Genomic DNA, 16,799 nt, shown 5'->3' on the forward strand with positions numbered 1-16,799 from the left:
ATCTGCCCACGTGGTGGTGGGAATGCCTCGTTGGGTTGATGAGGTTGAGCTCGTTGGACTTGATGCTCGCGGTGGAGGTGGGGGTGGCGGTGGTAGCCGTTGCCGGCCCGATCGCTGGATGAGTTTGTGCATGTCTAGGAACCGCCGACGGCCCCCGAGCAGGGTGACTCGACTTCGTTTTGCCGTCCTTGGAATCGACATACGAATGCAGGTAACAGGGGGCGTTGATCTCGCTCAGCGTAGGGTAATTCAGGAGTCCTCTGCTGTCGTGGTTTATAGCTGCCACGGTTCCCAGAGTTGTTCCGATTGCCGTCGTGTCGATCATCTCGATCGTCCTGTCGATCGGAATATCCTGCAGCTACCAGATTGTTGTCATCGTAGTTGCGGTTCTTCCTTCTTTTGTGACGATCCCTTCGGCCGCCCGATTCGTGCTTCGGCTGGTCATCGTCTTCGTCGTCACTGCGCTGTCGTGGCCTTCGTACATTGTCCTCGCCATCAGCCCAACTGTTGGCGATTTCCATTAACTTGGTTATAGTTTTTGGCTTTTTGCGCCCAAGTTCTTCTATGTAGCTCTCCCGCCGAACGCCATCGCCGAAAGCGTCGATTGCTCTGTCGACAGATACGTCTTCGGCAGCATTCAGGAGTTTTGTGAATCTCCCGATGTACGAACGCATCGACTCCTTCTGCTTCTGTCGGCAATTCCGCAACTCTTCGATCCCAACGGGCCTCTTGTATGTTGCCTGGAAATTGGCAACGAAGGCATCTACTAGGCCGTCCCATGATTTAACGAAACCTTTCGGCAGCCCCCTTAGCCAGGCTCGCGCTGAATCCTTCAAGTAGAGCTGTAAGCATTGCATTGCTGCTATCTGGTTTCCCTTGTGCAGGATCACGATCCGCAGGTAGTCGTCTATCCAGGATCTTGGTTCTTGCTGCCCATCGTACTTGGCAGCGTCGGTAGGGGTAGGCTTAAACTTTTTGGGCGGCATCGTTTCGCGGATCTTGTAACTTAGACGAGCCGGCTCCCCTGAGCTCGCCGTCGTACTCCTGATCTTCATCCGAAGAATCGTTGTCGTTGTCCTTCCTAGCGGCGCGTCGTCGCCTTGCTTTGTCGATCTTGCTCTGGGTAATTTCGTCCCGAGCATCTCTCGCATGATGTTTCGACCCACTGCCTTGTACAGTTATCTTTTCCTTTGGCGGGACTAGGTTGTTCCCCAATATCGCGAGACTCTCCAGGGCACCTCGATGAGCTTGAGCCATGATCCTTCAGGGCGCTGGTTGATGAGGTATGCGGCGAGGTTGGCCGTTGCTCCTGCAACGGTTTTCGGCCGTGGCATGCCGGCGGTATCCATAGTCATAAAGGATTTGGTCAGATTCGACGTTATTTCTCCGGCGTCATCTTCCGAAAGCCTCGGATAGTCTCGACCGGTGCTTGCCTCGTTCCCCGAGTGTTTCGGGAGGCACTCCCTTGCGAGCCCCTTCGCCGTTCGCTGGATCGATCCGCCGCGGATAGGCGTCTCTCGAGGGTGGCTTGCTCTTTCGACGAGTGCTCCCGGTTTTTCTCTAGTATAGAGCGATAAGCATTGAGGGTTCCAACCGAGTTCCCGCGGGGAGCGGTGTGTTGTTGAGTATCGTTGCCCTTGCCGCTGCCCACTCCTCATCCGTGATGGTGTAATCGCTATCGCGGTTGCTGGCACTGTTTTCAAAACTTGCCCTTCTATTGGAACGGGGAGTATGGTCCTCGTCTCCTCTGCGCCTTGTGTTTCCCGTGTTATTGGCGACATAAACCTGATGGTGTGCCGTTCTTCGGGTGGTTCCCCGGATGATGCCGTCGATACTCGTCCTCTCCCGATGAATACCGGGCGTTGCGGATGAACGGCGTGTCGCTCGATCCCGCACCGTGCCTCGGTGTCGCAGTTCGAGCGAGAGTACGAAGTTAATTCCGAAGATGTGGGATCATCGGACCCTACCGACATGGAGGACACCGAGCGGGGAGTCGAGGGCATGGGTGAGCACGTCGATCCCGTCGGACCAGCCCGATAGGTCGAGTGACGATGGCGCGCTTGAACTCGTCGATCCGGAAGTGGGGGTTCCGAGCAATCGAAGGATTCCTTCGCGTTGACGTTGTAGTGGACGCTGCCGAAGGTCATCTCCATGTTCCCTTGTAGATCTGAAAAGTTCGAGCGGGAGGAATCGCTGTGTGGAGTAAACTCGTAGGAGCCGAATCGAATCGGGCTTCCCAGGGTTGGTGATGATGGTGTCGACGAAGTTGCTGATGAAGTTGCGGCGAAGCCACCGGTGTTATGATTGAATCTGCCGATGCCCTGCCTTGTGCCGACAGGGTTCCCACAGACGGCGCCAATTTTCGAGGGTGCTCCTCGGCAATGCCCTCCGATAGGGGCTTAGGGTTGATGGAATCCTGCAAGCTGACACGAGACATCGGTACACGTACAAGCGGGGAAAGCGATTTACCCGGGTTCGGGGCCCTCGATGAGGTAAAACCCTTACGTCCTGCCCGTCCGTTCTTTGATTATGATGAAAACAAAGTTACAATGGGGTGCCGAATAGTTCGGCTGTGATCTCGTCGAGATGCTAGCTGCTAGGGTAATCCTAGTTCTAAACTTCTGCTGGCTAATATTGCTAAGATTGATTGTGTCCCTCGATAGCCCCTCTCCTAGCCTTTATATAGGTGGCCAGGTCTCGAGAGGTCTAATCGAGTACGAGTAAGTTTACAGTAGATCTATCTCTAATCTTTCCTTGTTCGGCTTCTTCCGTGTCTTGTACTTCAAGTAATCTTCCGCCGCACCGTCCTAGTGGCCCATCTTGCCATCGGGTACCTTCATGGGCCTCCAGCTGGACCGTATAGGGTAGAGCAACATTGGTTACCCGAAGGGTAATGCCCACGTCAATGGATGACTCCAATTTCTTGAGGTCATCCAAGGTAGCCGGAGTGCTATCGACAATTGACGGTGGAGGTGATTGCTCACCGGGAAGGAACCCATTCTCTCCATTCTCTTGTTCGGCCATTTCTTAGGCGGTAAAGCCCGAGCAAGAAAACCTTGCTCCGATACCAATTGAATGGATCGTAGCGAACAAGAGGGGGGTGAATGGGCGCTACGTCAAGTTTTAACCTTTTTCAATTTTTAGTGCAACGGAAGATAAATATGATAGCTTTAGCGATGGTGGTGTTCCTACAATGATCCTAGACAAGCACAACAAGCAAAGGAACAATCACAAGATAGTAAGAGTAAGGAGCGGGACAACCGGAGGGCGCGGAGACGAGGCGAGGTTTGTTTCCCGCAGCTTCCTCCCACAAAAGGGAGTACGTCCGCGTTGAGGAGGTGCTAGCCTCACACAAGAGACTAGACGGCCACACCACGAAGGAAGGCCTCACCTTCTTCCTCGAGAGAGCTCCACAAAGGTGCTCCCCCTTGTCCACTAAGGCACCGGTCGAGGCGGTGATTCCTTCACAAGGTTGGGGCGAGCTCCACACCACAAGGAGGCTCCCAACAATCCATGGAGCTAGTACAACACCAAGCTAACCTCCATGGATGCACTTTCTCCAAAGTCCCACAATAGGAACTCTACCACCAAGATCCACTAAGGACTACCACGAATTAGTGAAATTTCTCTCGGTAGAACGATAGATCGGGGTCTCCTCCACCACTCCTCAAAGTATGGGCAAGATTGATTGGGTAGGGAGAGAGATCCACTAAGTTTGAGCTCAGCAACAATGGAGGAGAGAGAGAGAGAGAAGAGCTGAAGTCGGGCCGGAGAAGAAGGGGCCTTTATATAGGTCCCTCCAAATCCAACCGTTACCTGCTGTTTTTGCCTAAGCGGTACTACCGCTTCCTGGAAGCGGTACTACCGCTCTGAGTTCGAATCCCCACTGAACTTGTCCACGTGGACACGTTGCGGTACTACCGCTTGCGGTACCGCTCGAGGTACCGCAGCAGGGTCCAGAGCTTACTAGACTCGAAACGGGTACCGAAGCGGTACCACAGCGGTACGACCGTAACGCGTTACGGTACTTGAGTGGTACCATGGGCGGTACTACCGCTCTCAAGCGGTACTACCGCTCATGGTACCGTAAAGGTACCGTAACGTGTTCTGTGGGACATTTCCATGTGCAATCCTCAGAGCGGTATCTCGGGCGGTACCAGTAGGGTAGCGGTACTACCGCTGCTGGTACCGGTAGTACCGCTATGGCTAAAACAGCTTTTTCCTCTTTTCCTCTCCTACCATGTTACCTCACGACACACACACAAAACCAGTAAAACCTAAGATCTACGCTTCAGTCTTCCGATCATAGTGTGTTAAGCGAGGGCACCGTACACCTACAAATCCATCAAAGATAATCTTTGTGCACGGTTAGAATTGTTCGAGTGTTGTTATCAAACACACAAAACAAGAGTCATAGATCTTGCTCTTACAACTCCCTAACAATCTTATGGCTATTACATGAACAATCTCATCCAATCCCTACCATCCCCTTCATCCTACAGCGGGGATTTACTCACACATGGATGGGGGAAACATGGATGGTCGATGGAGAGGCGTCGGTGGCGATGATGGCGATGATCTCCTCCAATTCCCCGTCCCGGCAGGGTGCCAGAATGGAGTTTCTGATCCCGAAAATAGGGTTTTCGATGGCGGCGGAGTTCTGGATGTCTTCTGAAAAATTGGTCGAACCCCCGTGCATTTTTAGGTCAAGGGCTTTAAGTAGTCCAGAGGGGAGCGCCGGGGGCTGGCCGAGGTGGCGTCCCCATGTGGCGGCGCAGCCATGGGCCCACCGCGCCGCCACGTGGTGTGCGCGCCTCGTGGCCCCCCTCTGTCACGTCTTCTGGCTCCGTGGGTCTTCTGTAAAAATAGGCTCATTGCAATTATTTCCGGGGATTTTCCCGAAAGTTGATTTTCTCGCACAAAAATAAGACACCAGGGCAATTCTGCTGAAAACAGCGTTAGTCCGTGTTAGTTGTATCCAAAATACACAAATTAGAGGCAAAACAATAGCAAAAGTGTTCGGGAAAGTAGATATGTTTTGGACGTATCACCGCCGCACCTCCGTCCTCGCCTGCAGCCGCCGCCCATGCGTCGTCCGCAGCCGCCTCACCTCCATCCTGGCCTGTGGCCATGGACCTGCGCCCTCACCCGCGGTTGGCCGAACCTCCATCCTCGCCCGCAGCCACCGCCCCTGCATTGTCCGCGGCCGCCGCACGTCCATCCTCGCCCGCGGCTGTCGACCTGCGTCGTCGCCCGCGGCCGTCGACCTGCATCATCGTCCTCGTCCGTCGAACTACGTCACCCGCGGCCAGCCGCACCTCCGCCCTCGCCCACAGTCGCTATCGTCCTCCGTCGCCCACGGGCGCTGTCTTGGCCTTCGTCGAATCCTCGCTGCGGAGGGATCTCGTCCACGCCGTCGTCAAGGCAGAGAAGTACGTTGGCTTTTTTACTTCTCTGTTGTTTACCTGTACAGTTCTAAATGAATTTCTATAATCATTAGATTTTCTTCTGTGTGTAGACAATTAAATACTTGATAACTTGATCGCTGCTTCTTTGCTTCATAGTCAGATGACTTAGATCTAATATTTCTTAACATTTTTGGCAGATGGAGAACGAGAATCAAAATCAAGTCTCCGTTTGGCAGCACTACACCCGAGTGGAAATCACTACTACAAAGGATGGTGTCATTGTAATAGAACCTTAGGCAAGATGCAATTTGTGTAGCTACACTTGCATAGCGAACCCACGGAATGGGACCTCGATGCTTTACAGACATCTTCAACATAGGCATAATATGTGATGATCTGTAGGTTCTACCAGAGTTTTATTCTGTGAAGTGTGACATTTTGTTGTATTTCTGTTAATTGCTGCTATTGTAAACGATAAAAACAACCGTATTTATGCTGGTAAGATCACTAGGATAATATCAGTGTCGAGCCATCGGGCCGGGCTTTGGGCCATCGGGCTATTCATCAGGCCAGGCTCGGGCCTGCAAAATCATGAATCCCGTCGGGCCAGGCCGGGCCTGGGCCTGAACTTTAGGCGTGGGGCTTTCCTTGGCCCGGCCTGGCCCAAGATATGCCCAGGTATTCTAAAATAGATTAAGGCCGTTGTAATCCCTGGCTTCTCAGAGGTTTGACGGTGGGTATCGCTGTGTGGGGCCCGCCACCGAACAACATCTTCTTTTCTTTCCGCGTACAATCTCACTTCGCCCTGATCCCATCCGTGTTTTGCCGCAATTGAGAGAGAGAGAGAGGGGGCTGTAGCCGGAGCATCGCCGTCCACCTCGCCGGAGCGGGCGACGCTGTGGCTCTCCGCGGCGGAGGTGGAGCTTTGGGGAGGGTAAGGCGGACGCGGGTGGTGGTGGCTGGTGGTCCGGCCGGTGGAGGTCGCGGGGGAATGGAGGTGTTCGTAGCGGCGCGGCGGAGGCGGCGGCGCTCTTCGTCTTCTCCGGCAGTGGCGGTCTCGGACCTCTCCTCTAACAGCTCTTCTTCTCCTTCAGATGGCACGGGAGGAGGGATGTGAGGCCACCACCCGAGGTTCCCGGCCCGATCTGTATTGCTGCCTCCGCTTCGGCCCTCTACCGCCGGCATCTCTACGCCAACTATGTGCGGCGTCTCGCGTCGCCTGTATTCACAGGCTCATCGCTACCTAGGGTTTGGCCGCCACCGTCCGCTGCCACACACCCGCCCGCAGGCTGCCGCCAAATCTCAAACGAAATCTCCCGGCCACAGTCCCGCCGCCAACACGCCTCCTCCCGCGACCAGGTCGCCTCCCGACGCTAGGTCGCTCCCCAACGAGTTGCGGTTCCTGTAGCTCGATGGAGGCGTGGACTGAGCCATCAGGCTGCCTCCTCCCACAGGCAGCTCTCTGCCACTCGCCGACGGGTGCCATGGCCAACGAAGATGGGGTTAATTCGATTTTTAGACGGAGGGTGTCTCCTGCGGAGGAGCGACGTGCCTCACGGACAAAGACACGCAACCTGCTGGTCCGTTTGTTTGATTCCCGCAGTCTAGGTGCCGGCAGCTCGCCCCCGCCCCTTTGAGCCACCTCACAACTCGGGGGTTCACGGCGGCGCAGCGTATTCCGGCAGGCACAAGGGCGCAGTCGTACGGTGGCAACAGCAGTGAGTGCATGCTCGCACCTGATTTTCCTCAATTGATATGTACATGGCTTCAGGCATTAGGCTGTGCAAGTGCAGAACTGCAAAGTGCTCTTATTTTTAATTTATGATGTCCGAGTTGACATTAGCTCATACAACTGTTCCTGTTTGTATTGCTAATCTGGGTTGAAGTGCTGCCTTCCTCCATCGTCGATGTCAAGGGGACTTCTGTGGTTTCAGCGTTTGGCTGCAGGAGCCGGGCTACAAGTGCGAGCGGCTTGGTAGCCACTGCCCCTGACGTTATGGCCTCATGGGGCTCATAGCTGCAGGTGAACGATTCCTATTCTCCTAATTTTGCTTACATATGTTGCGCTTCCTATTCTCTTTATTTTTCTTACATCTATGTATACCTGTTTGTAGTGCTAATCTGGGATGTAAGCAATTGGTCTGGTCATTCGGTTTTATGGGTCTCTGAATACCATATCCCAAACAACTACTACAGATTGATCATGTTGAGTCGGACAATGCTCTTCTCCCTCTGTTGTCGGCACCGCGTGCATCGTCTGCAGCGGCCTCTCCGAGCACACATTTTAAGGTTTTCCTCTGTTTGAAATACTCGTGTGGAACAGGAGATTTGTTTCAAATTTGTCCCGGTATTGGATTCATCTGCAGCTATAATTTTGGGTTTGTTTCTCTGAACAAATAGTTTTATATTTCCGGGTTAACATTTTTTGGTAGTCCCATGTTGCAAAAAAAGATTAGCACCCCCACTTTATAACATATCTGTAATGTACATCCCTTAATTCTCATATGTTCAAAAGCTCTCAAAGCATCCACTTGCCATCAACTAATTTCAGATCTTGAAAAAACCACACCTTGCGCATGCCAACAATGTTGCATATGTTGCTGGAGATTACCAGGGTATCTACATGCACTTGTGATGGGTGAAATTCACAGTATATCGTTTCTGATATCTAAATACCTGTAAGCTCCTATGTAATCTATTTAAACTATCCTTCTATTATTTGTGCCGATTATTTATGTCTATATACCTGAGATTCACACCACACCTTTGCATTGCTTTCTTGAGTAGTGAAAATAAGTTCTAATGTAAGTATTAGTGTCAGTTATTTGTGCTTCTGTGAATTATCATTAGTGTTTGTTTAGTGGACCAAATAAATTAAGTTTTGGATACTCAATGTACAAACTGCACTATCTGCAGATATAGAACAATGCATTCGAACATACCACTGGTTTTAGGTTGCAATTAGGCAACTTTCTGTTGGAATAGCTCATAATAAATTTTAGGTTGTTCTAAATTATAACGACAATTAATGTGCCAGCAATTATACATGTGAAGTAGTTGAACTAGGTAAACACCAACGTCGAGTGCAAAATTAAGCTAGCCCTAGACCTGAGGTTGTTGTCACGGTGGCCTTCATTATAGTACCATGTGCAATTATGAAGTTCATGTGAGTTTTAGATAAGTGATTTACCTTTATATTCTCATTCTTAGTGATTTTTGTTTAGAAGATGATAGCGGGATGGTGATGCATAATAAGCCAAATTATATGTTCGCAAGTTGCGGGATTTTACGGCAGCGACTGCTACCACAACCCACGTGTGAAACATTTAGGAGGATTCATCACCAGGCCCGCACGGACAGTCGTGAACGCGAGCAGCCGATTGTCACGGACAGCCACGATGCCTATTAATTCCCCTGGCCGCAGTGCATACGTGGCACAGACTATCGACTAACATGTCAGTTTTCATCTTGAATGCGCTGCCCATATCCTTATGTGGCGAGACCACTCACCTTGGCTGCCGGACGGATGCAGGCACTACCGCGTGCCCATGGTAGATGGTGGCGAGCTCTCAGCCAAAGCATGTGGCATCGTGAAGAGGCGAGCAAAGGGCGAAGTCAGCGGTTCCTAGAGCTCGCACCGGCGTCAACCTATAGCTTGCTCGGCGCCCTTGCACACCCTCAAACTCAGGCGACCATGGTAGCTGCTCCATCATCTATTCTGGTCGCATGTTTGTGTTGCTATCTCTGCTCATTTTTGCATCCAGGCCCCGTCCCGCCTAACCATCGAGACCACCATGATTGATTCAAGGTTGAAGGCATCGCCCTCTCTGGTGTCCCATGCCAAGAACCTTTTTTTGTACTATGTTTGGGTGTTTCAATTCAGACTGCCTAATTAACATTGATCACATGCTATTTAATTCCAGTTATCATTCCTTGACGACTAATTCTTGATCCTTTGATTGATAACATAAAATAGACAATACATTATACATGGATTGATTCCTGTCAAGATTTAGCATTGGACCGTGTTGGCTACATATACATGCAACCTGTAGGACAACATAATATACAAACTCACTCTATGGATGCAATGTTATTTATGTTACATGCGTCATTCCAATTTATGCCTATTAACTCAGCATGTTCCTTATATTAGCCCCTTCATTACTTTGATGGAAGTTGTGCTTAGTGCATTACCGGTGCTTGCTTGACCTGTCTTAGTATTCTTGAGCTGGACACATAGTGTTGCTATTCTTGTGTGGCTTGCATTGAAGACAAAATGATTTGATTAGATTTCTTGTGAACAATAAAACTTTGAGATAGTAAAACATAAGGGGTCAGTTGAAATAAAAAAAATTACCAAAATTATTTCTTATTTGATAATATATTGATGTTTTTTTCTATGTTCTGTTATGCATAGTAGAACAACTAATATGACTTATGCTGTATTTTTATCCAAAGATTTGATTGGATATCCATGTATACTATGAGAATGTCCAGACTTGAGCTATCTGAGGTAAGTATCGGTAGCTTTCTACATGATGGGTTGCTATGGTGTACTATTAAGTGGTTTGTTAATGGGAAATTAACAATGGTATGGATAATCATGTTTGTTGGGATAGTGGTATATTGTGTTCCAGTAAGTAGGCATGTTTTCCCCAACGCTTATGCTGTTCTGTTTGTATTTCTGCAGCTGGAAGAAGACATGTATTGTGTGGTGTTACAGAAGAAACTATTATGGTGCTGATGATATACCCAGAGCTTGGTGCTATGTACTCCTCCAATTATTTTGGTGCAGACTACCATTTATGTTCTGCATGCGCATGTTTTCCAGTTTTGCTTCTGGCTAGAAACCAACCTTTGATGTAGGAAACTCGTGAGAGGACACAAACCATATCTCTGAACAATCATGGAAGTGTTAGTTGCGCGATCACTCCAAAACTCGAAGTGTATGATCCTTCCAAGAGATCGAAAGGCACCACATCATCCAACTGTTGTTCTTGCTTATTGAAGAACAGTGGCTAATATTGGTGAAGATCTTTGTATTGTGTCTTGATGTATGACACAACCAAAGGTTCTAAAAGTTACATGGTAGTGCCATCGCTTTCCTGTGTTACGTACTAACTTTCTATAATGTGTCGTTTCATGTGATATATATTATAATGCCCTTGCTTTGTTATCCAACTTAAGCAATGTATAATTTAGATTTGTATTAATTTCTATGCTTAGTGATCGAAAGGTTGACCTCTACATTGATCAAATAATGTATGTTTCAATTCTGTATTGATCAATGCCTGTCTGAACTTAATCGAGATATAAGGCCATATGATATTTCCCATATCCATGTTTCCCTATTTATTTATGCCAAATTGTTGGTGTTTCTGAAGGTTTCCGATTCAACTAATATTGTTGTAATTCGTTTAAATTGTATGCGGGCTAGCTGAGAGACGGCCTAGCAATTCAGATCTATGTGTGACGTTAACAAAAAAATGTCTAAAAACCTAAACACATGGTATACATGGCAGCCGCATAGATGAAAAACTTGAAATTCATGCTATGTCATAATAAATGTAGGCTATGTCATAACAAATGTAGGCGGCGCAGCGAAGCGCGCATATTCATCTAGTATTCTTGACACCCGAAAAGATTGACCGTCTGCAGGTCCTTTACCCGTCCGCGCCGCGAAAATATCACGCACGGTCTATAATACAGAACGTATGTCATAAAGCGCAAACGTTTTCCTTCAGTAAATTGTGTGATTATTTTCTCTTTGCAGACCATTTATTTTAGGAAAATGATTAGATTCCCCCGGGGGACGGACGTCCCGCAGCCTCCTGCTCCTGCGTGCGACGCGTGTCGCTGGGCCCCACCAAACTGGTCATCCCCTACCTCCGGATTTCCTCCCCGAAATTCCCCAACGCCCTCGCCCGCACATTTACCCCAGAATTACTCCCTCGCGCGCCAACCCAACCCAATCCCACACCCTCACCACACGCGCGCGGGGGCCGGAGCCACCGACCACGCGCTCCTCCGCCCGCCTGCCTATGCGGCACGCGCCCGCCAGGCACCACCCCCACCGGCGCCGCGCGCGACTTCCATGAAGAAGGGCGACCGCGAGCGCGAGAGGCGACCGTCGTCCCCGAGATCAGGCCGGGACAGCAAGGAGCGGCCGCGGTGGCCGGACGGAGGGATGCGCATCGTGGTGCCGCTGCAGGGGGTGGTGCAGGGCCGGGGCGGCCTCGTGCTCGGCTCCCTCATCCCCTGCGCGCTCTTCTACTTCCTCCAGCTCTACATCAAGCGCAACCGTCCGCCGCCCACCTCGCCGGGATCCCCCTCCTCCGCGGAGGCGACCTCCTCCAACTCCAACCCCGCCGCCGCGGCGATCCACCGCACCCTCTCGCGCGGCCTCCCGGCCCTCTCCGCCCGCGGCGCCGTCGCGCGCGCCGGGGACGACGACTCGCTCTACTACGCTGGCCTACGCCGCTGCGGCGACGACCCCTACCACCCGGCCTCCAACCCTTTCGGCGTCATCCAGCGGAGCTTGGAGGAGATCCCGTCGATGGGCGAGGTGCTACGGCGCTGGCGTTACCATCTCTGCTAGGGGCTGTGATATAATAAAAACACCGATGCTAAGATTATACAATTTTTCGGCTACAATTGTTTTGCTGTTTTGCTAATTTGGTACTGAAAATTTGCTACTATGTCTCCGGCGAGTTCTAGATCATTTTTGCTATAATACCTTATAATTTGTGCTACAAACATTGTGTGATTTTTGCTTTAATAGTAAATTATTTTTGCTATGTTATCCCCGGCGATGTCTCCGGTGAGGTCACCGGCAAATTCTCTATCAATGTCTCCAGTGAGGTTGACTTGTAAAAAATGCTGTCTGCTATCTTTTTTTTTTTGCTATAATTATTTTGTTGTTTTGCTACTTTAGTATAGAAATTTTGCTTCGAGGTCTCCGGCGAGGGTCTCCGGCGAAGTCTTCGTTAATTTTTCCGATGATATTGGGTTTTGCTACATTAGCATTTTTCTGCTACAATAGCATATTTTTTTGCTACGAGGTCTCCGGCGAGGTCTCCGGCGAGCTCAGCCTTTTTATTTGATTTTCGTGACTGAACCGTTTTTTGCTACAATGTAGCAAAAGCGGATTATTTTTTGCTGCCGGGAGGTGTTTTTTTGCTACATTCAGTAAAACCAGATCTGGCCGTCCAAGATGGCCGATCCGACGGCTGGCGACCCGGGGGCTGGGAAATCAGATCCCCCGGGGGACGCCCAGCAGTTTCCTTTATTTTATCCAAAGCATGTGGGATGTTTCCTGTGTCCCACCGCTTACCTGCCTTCTCGCCACCCCTGGCTGTCTATAAATTCATTGAGCGCTGCCTATTGTGGGTATACTTTATGGGTATATCAACGGCAGTGCCTAGATCCGGCAAGCCCGGGTGGCCCATAGACGGTGATGTGGCATGTGGCCCATCGGGCGGCCCAGTTGCTGTAGATCCTGAAGGATGAAGTCCAGCCCATGAACAGGAAGCCGGATCCCAACCGACCTACAAAGGAGGCCGGATCCGTGAAGGCCCATGAAGTATCCGGATCCTGCACGGCCCTGATGGAAGGCGGATCCTTGACGTACATGGCAAGACATTGTACCGTAGTTAGGCAACTTGTATTCCGGCTAGGACTCTCCATGTAAACCCTAGATCTGTGCGCCTATATAAGCCGGATCCCGGGAGCCCTAGAGACACGACCACAACTTATTGTAACAACGCGAAAGCGCCCAGATAATTCCAGATAAGCAGCAGTAGGCCTTGCCACCGTGCAGGTGTTCCGAAGCTAGGTAAATCGCGTACCACCGTCCCGAGGACTCTCCGCCCAATGGCCTCTACTTCTTCTCCCCTCCATGAGGATCCCTCCTCTGGAGTACCGTCGAATAGGCAACGACAGTTGGCGCCCACCGTGGGGCCAGCGGCGTCTGGAGGCCGGAACCGGGAGGGTTCTACCTTCGGAGGCATCGGCGACACCATCGCCGTGGGGCGCGTCAAGTATGCCGGAAACTTCCCGATCGTCCCTGAGGACGAGTGCTGGATTCCGGCTAAGACAAACCCCGTCAAACTCTCCATCATCCCTATCGGCGGGATACACATCTTCATCGGTGAGACCATCGATTCCGACGGAAACGCACTTGTAAGTAACGCCGACGCGACCGCCGCTGAGCAGGACGCAGTCGCGAAGATCATATCTGAGTCGCAGGAACTTCCTAAGGAAGATTCCGCCTTAGATCTGGAAAAATCAAAGCCCACCCAATCCGCCCCTGAGCAGGAAATAGAGGTGGAGGACCAACACAGATCCGCCTGGGTCTCCCAGGTGTTAGAGAAGCAAAGTTGTCAATTCGTGCACTTCATAGCCCATACCGCAGGAGCCGCCCCTCAAGAAGCCGGAGCTGGCCCCGTGCATGTTGAGGCATCGGAAAACGGCAACGCTCCGGATCAGCAGGGGGCTGTCGGAGAAAGCGACGCCCCGGGTGAAGAATCGATCCTGGGCAACCTCAGCCCAACCTCCGACGATACCTCCTCCATGGACACTGAAGAGTACGATCGCAAGTTGAAGGAACTACGGAGATGGTGAGCAACTCGAAGTTGAATCCGCCCAGCCTAAACAGGTCCTCGCAACCTTAGCGGCGCTGGATCAACGCGAATCGGCGGATGAGCAACACCTACTTCCGACCCACAGCCATCCCATGCGGGATCTCCGCTATCGCGGGAGCGTCCGCGCAAGGAAGTGCTTGTCCCCGAAGAGCTGGTTGAACAAGCAGGCATGGACGCAATAGCACACTCGGCGATCCTCAATAAACCCATAACTCCTGAGGAAGTTGCAGATCCGGAGGCTCTAGAGGCCAAGAGGCAGGAGATGCTGGCAACAGCCCAGAAAATCACTAGAACCGCAGCAGCAATGCTGGATGAAAGGAAAGAAGCCGCGCACTTCGTGGAAAATTTCCACCAACGAGAGCTTGAGGTTGACGAACAACTGGTAAAAGTCAAGGAGCTCCAACAACACTAGAAAGACAAGGTCACCGAGCTTCAGCAGGAGGTCGATCAAATCAGGCGGGAAGCTATACCCCCTCTCAAGATGACCTTCGCGACCCCCACTGAGCAACAGCCATTCACAACTCTGAAGGATAACATGAAGAAGGCTGCGGAGATCTTGAAGAAGAAGGACCGAGGAGATTGACATCGACTACGTTCGTACGCTCGTTGCCTCAGCAATGAAGCAACAGAGCAAGGCAGACACTTCAGCGCAGGTCGGAATCCAACCCGGAGCATTGCGTCTCTACCGCGCGAAGCACGCCTACGACAATCGCCATCGCGATGATGAGTCGCGTACCGGATCCTCGGAGCGCAGAAGGAAAACAAGAGAACACCCAAATCCAATCCCCGTACCATCAAAGACGCCTCCGTCAGATCCGAGAAAGGGAAAGGATGCGATGTACACCGGTAGGAACAAGTACCGGAATCCGTCACCTCCACCCAACGGGCACCCGCGTCCTCCACTCCTCGCCGTCGTAGTCCAGCCGGAAACACCAGGCCTCATGGGTCCGGTGGAATCAACATCCGCGACAACGTGCCGCCTCCGAGAACCAGAGCGTACGCCGAACCCGCCGGACCGGAACAACGATCGAGAACCCGAGCCTAGGAGGAGTCGGAACGAGGAGCGCGACCCGAGTCTCGCAAGCCGAACGATGAAGGCAGCCAGCACCATGGTGAAGGCAGCCATCGAGCCGGAGTCAACACCGCGAAGGACGGGGAGATTCGGATGGCGGAAGCAAGAGGTCACATCGGCCCCTCGCAGGTCTCCCTCACCACCACCAGCAGTGGAGGCGGAGGTGGAGGCGGAGGCGGCGGCCGGAGATCTCGCTCCCGCTCAAAATCCCCCGCACGGCGGCCCGCGTGACGCGCGGGAACGTCTCAACAAATACATAACTGATTGCATAGGCCCAAAGTGCTTCAGCAGGATGATTCAAGAGGAACCAACGCCAAGGATGAACCTCAAGCTACCCGGAAACCTGAAGAGCTATGATGGCACCGAAAGGCCGGATACCTGGATTGAGGATTACTACAATGCAGTAACCTTCGCCGGAGGAACCCCTAATATCGCCCGCCGCATGCTTCAGCTTGTACCTTGTAGGTCCAGCCCGGATCTGGCTCAGTGACCTCGAGAAGAATTCCATCTTTTGCTGGTTTGACCTGAAGACCGCCTTCGAAAAGCACTTCAGGGGCACCTACAAAAGACCTGCCACGACAAGCGACTTACAGGCATGTATCCAGAAGAAGGGTGAAACATCAAGGAACTTCCTCACCCGATGGTTGGCATGCGAGAACGAGTGCGAGAACGTCGATCAACCGCACAGCAATGCACGCCTTTATTGGTGGTTTGCAGAGAGGAGGATTGCTGCGACACAAGCTCACTTGCTTGGTCAATGCAAACAAACCGACTTTGGATGACATGATCACCATCGCCGACGATCACACCGCCGCCGATGACGACGCAGGCGGAGATCTAGCAGCTACGACGAATTCCCCCGCATCAGCAAAAGAAGAACCGTGATAACGGTAACACCAGCCGGCACTAAGCGGAAAAATCCACCTGATGACCAGAAGAGTGGCGGATCCGAGATGGTCGCCATGGCTTTCCAACGCGGAAGTCAAGGAGGCGGAAGAGGCCGCGGCCGCGGAGGCGGAGCCGGCAGGGGCCAGACAGCGTGGTGACGAGGTCACCGCCGCCGGAACCCGCGCCCCCAAACATACGAGGAGTACGAGACATGCCCTGCCCGGCCCACCCGGATCCGGCTACGGGGAAGTCCACTCACACTAACCGCAACCGCAAGTGGGTCAATGATCTGAAAACGACCCGGAAGCGTGGATACAAGCGAGCCCGGAAGCACCGCCCACGCGGCAAAGGAGGCAAGGGCAAGAACAAGGACAAGGAGGAAGACAGTTCTGAAGCGATGGATGAGGATGACGCTTCGCCGGACCCCAAAGTTGGAACCGCAGCTAAATCCAACCCCTTCGACAAAAAGAGTGTGGGCGCGTACCACACCTTCCTCGGAACCCCAACAGTCCGCGCAAGCAAGTCAGCTCTCCGGATCCTGAACGCCACAGTTCCGGCTGTGCCGCAGTATGTCAGGTGGTCGGAAGTCCCGTGCACGTTTGATAGGCAGGATCACCCTACCATCGTGCCAAAAGAATGCTACCCCTTGGTTGTAAGTCCCCGCATTGACGGGTATGACTTCTCCAAGTGCCTCATGGATGGCGGAGCCAGCTTGAACATCATGTACCTGGAGACTCTGGAGCGGATGAACCTTACCAAGGAGCAGCTTAAGCATAGCACCACCGA

At 52.0% G+C, this 16,799-nt stretch overlaps 1 long non-coding RNA gene across 3 annotated transcripts; it reads left to right on the forward strand.

The window, feature by feature from the left end:
• Positions 1 to 6,247: 6,247 nt before the first annotated feature.
• On the forward strand, positions 6,248 to 10,746 carry LOC124652873. Of its 3 annotated transcripts, none has more exons than XR_006987769.1 (3): positions 6,266 to 7,126; positions 7,295 to 7,431; positions 7,523 to 10,746. It is a non-coding gene; the product is annotated as an uncharacterized LOC124652873 (long non-coding RNA). The 3 variants fall into 3 exon arrangements; XR_006987770.1 differs by having other exon boundaries at positions 6,298 to 7,431; positions 7,523 to 8,863; positions 8,941 to 10,746; XR_006987768.1 differs by having other exon boundaries at positions 6,248 to 7,431.
• The last annotated feature ends 6,053 nt before the right edge of the window (positions 10,747 to 16,799 follow it).

The sequence above is a fragment of the Lolium rigidum genome, chromosome 5, assembly GCF_022539505.1.
Source record: "Lolium rigidum isolate FL_2022 chromosome 5, APGP_CSIRO_Lrig_0.1, whole genome shotgun sequence".
Classification (NCBI taxonomy): Eukaryota; Viridiplantae; Streptophyta; class Magnoliopsida; order Poales; family Poaceae; genus Lolium; species Lolium rigidum.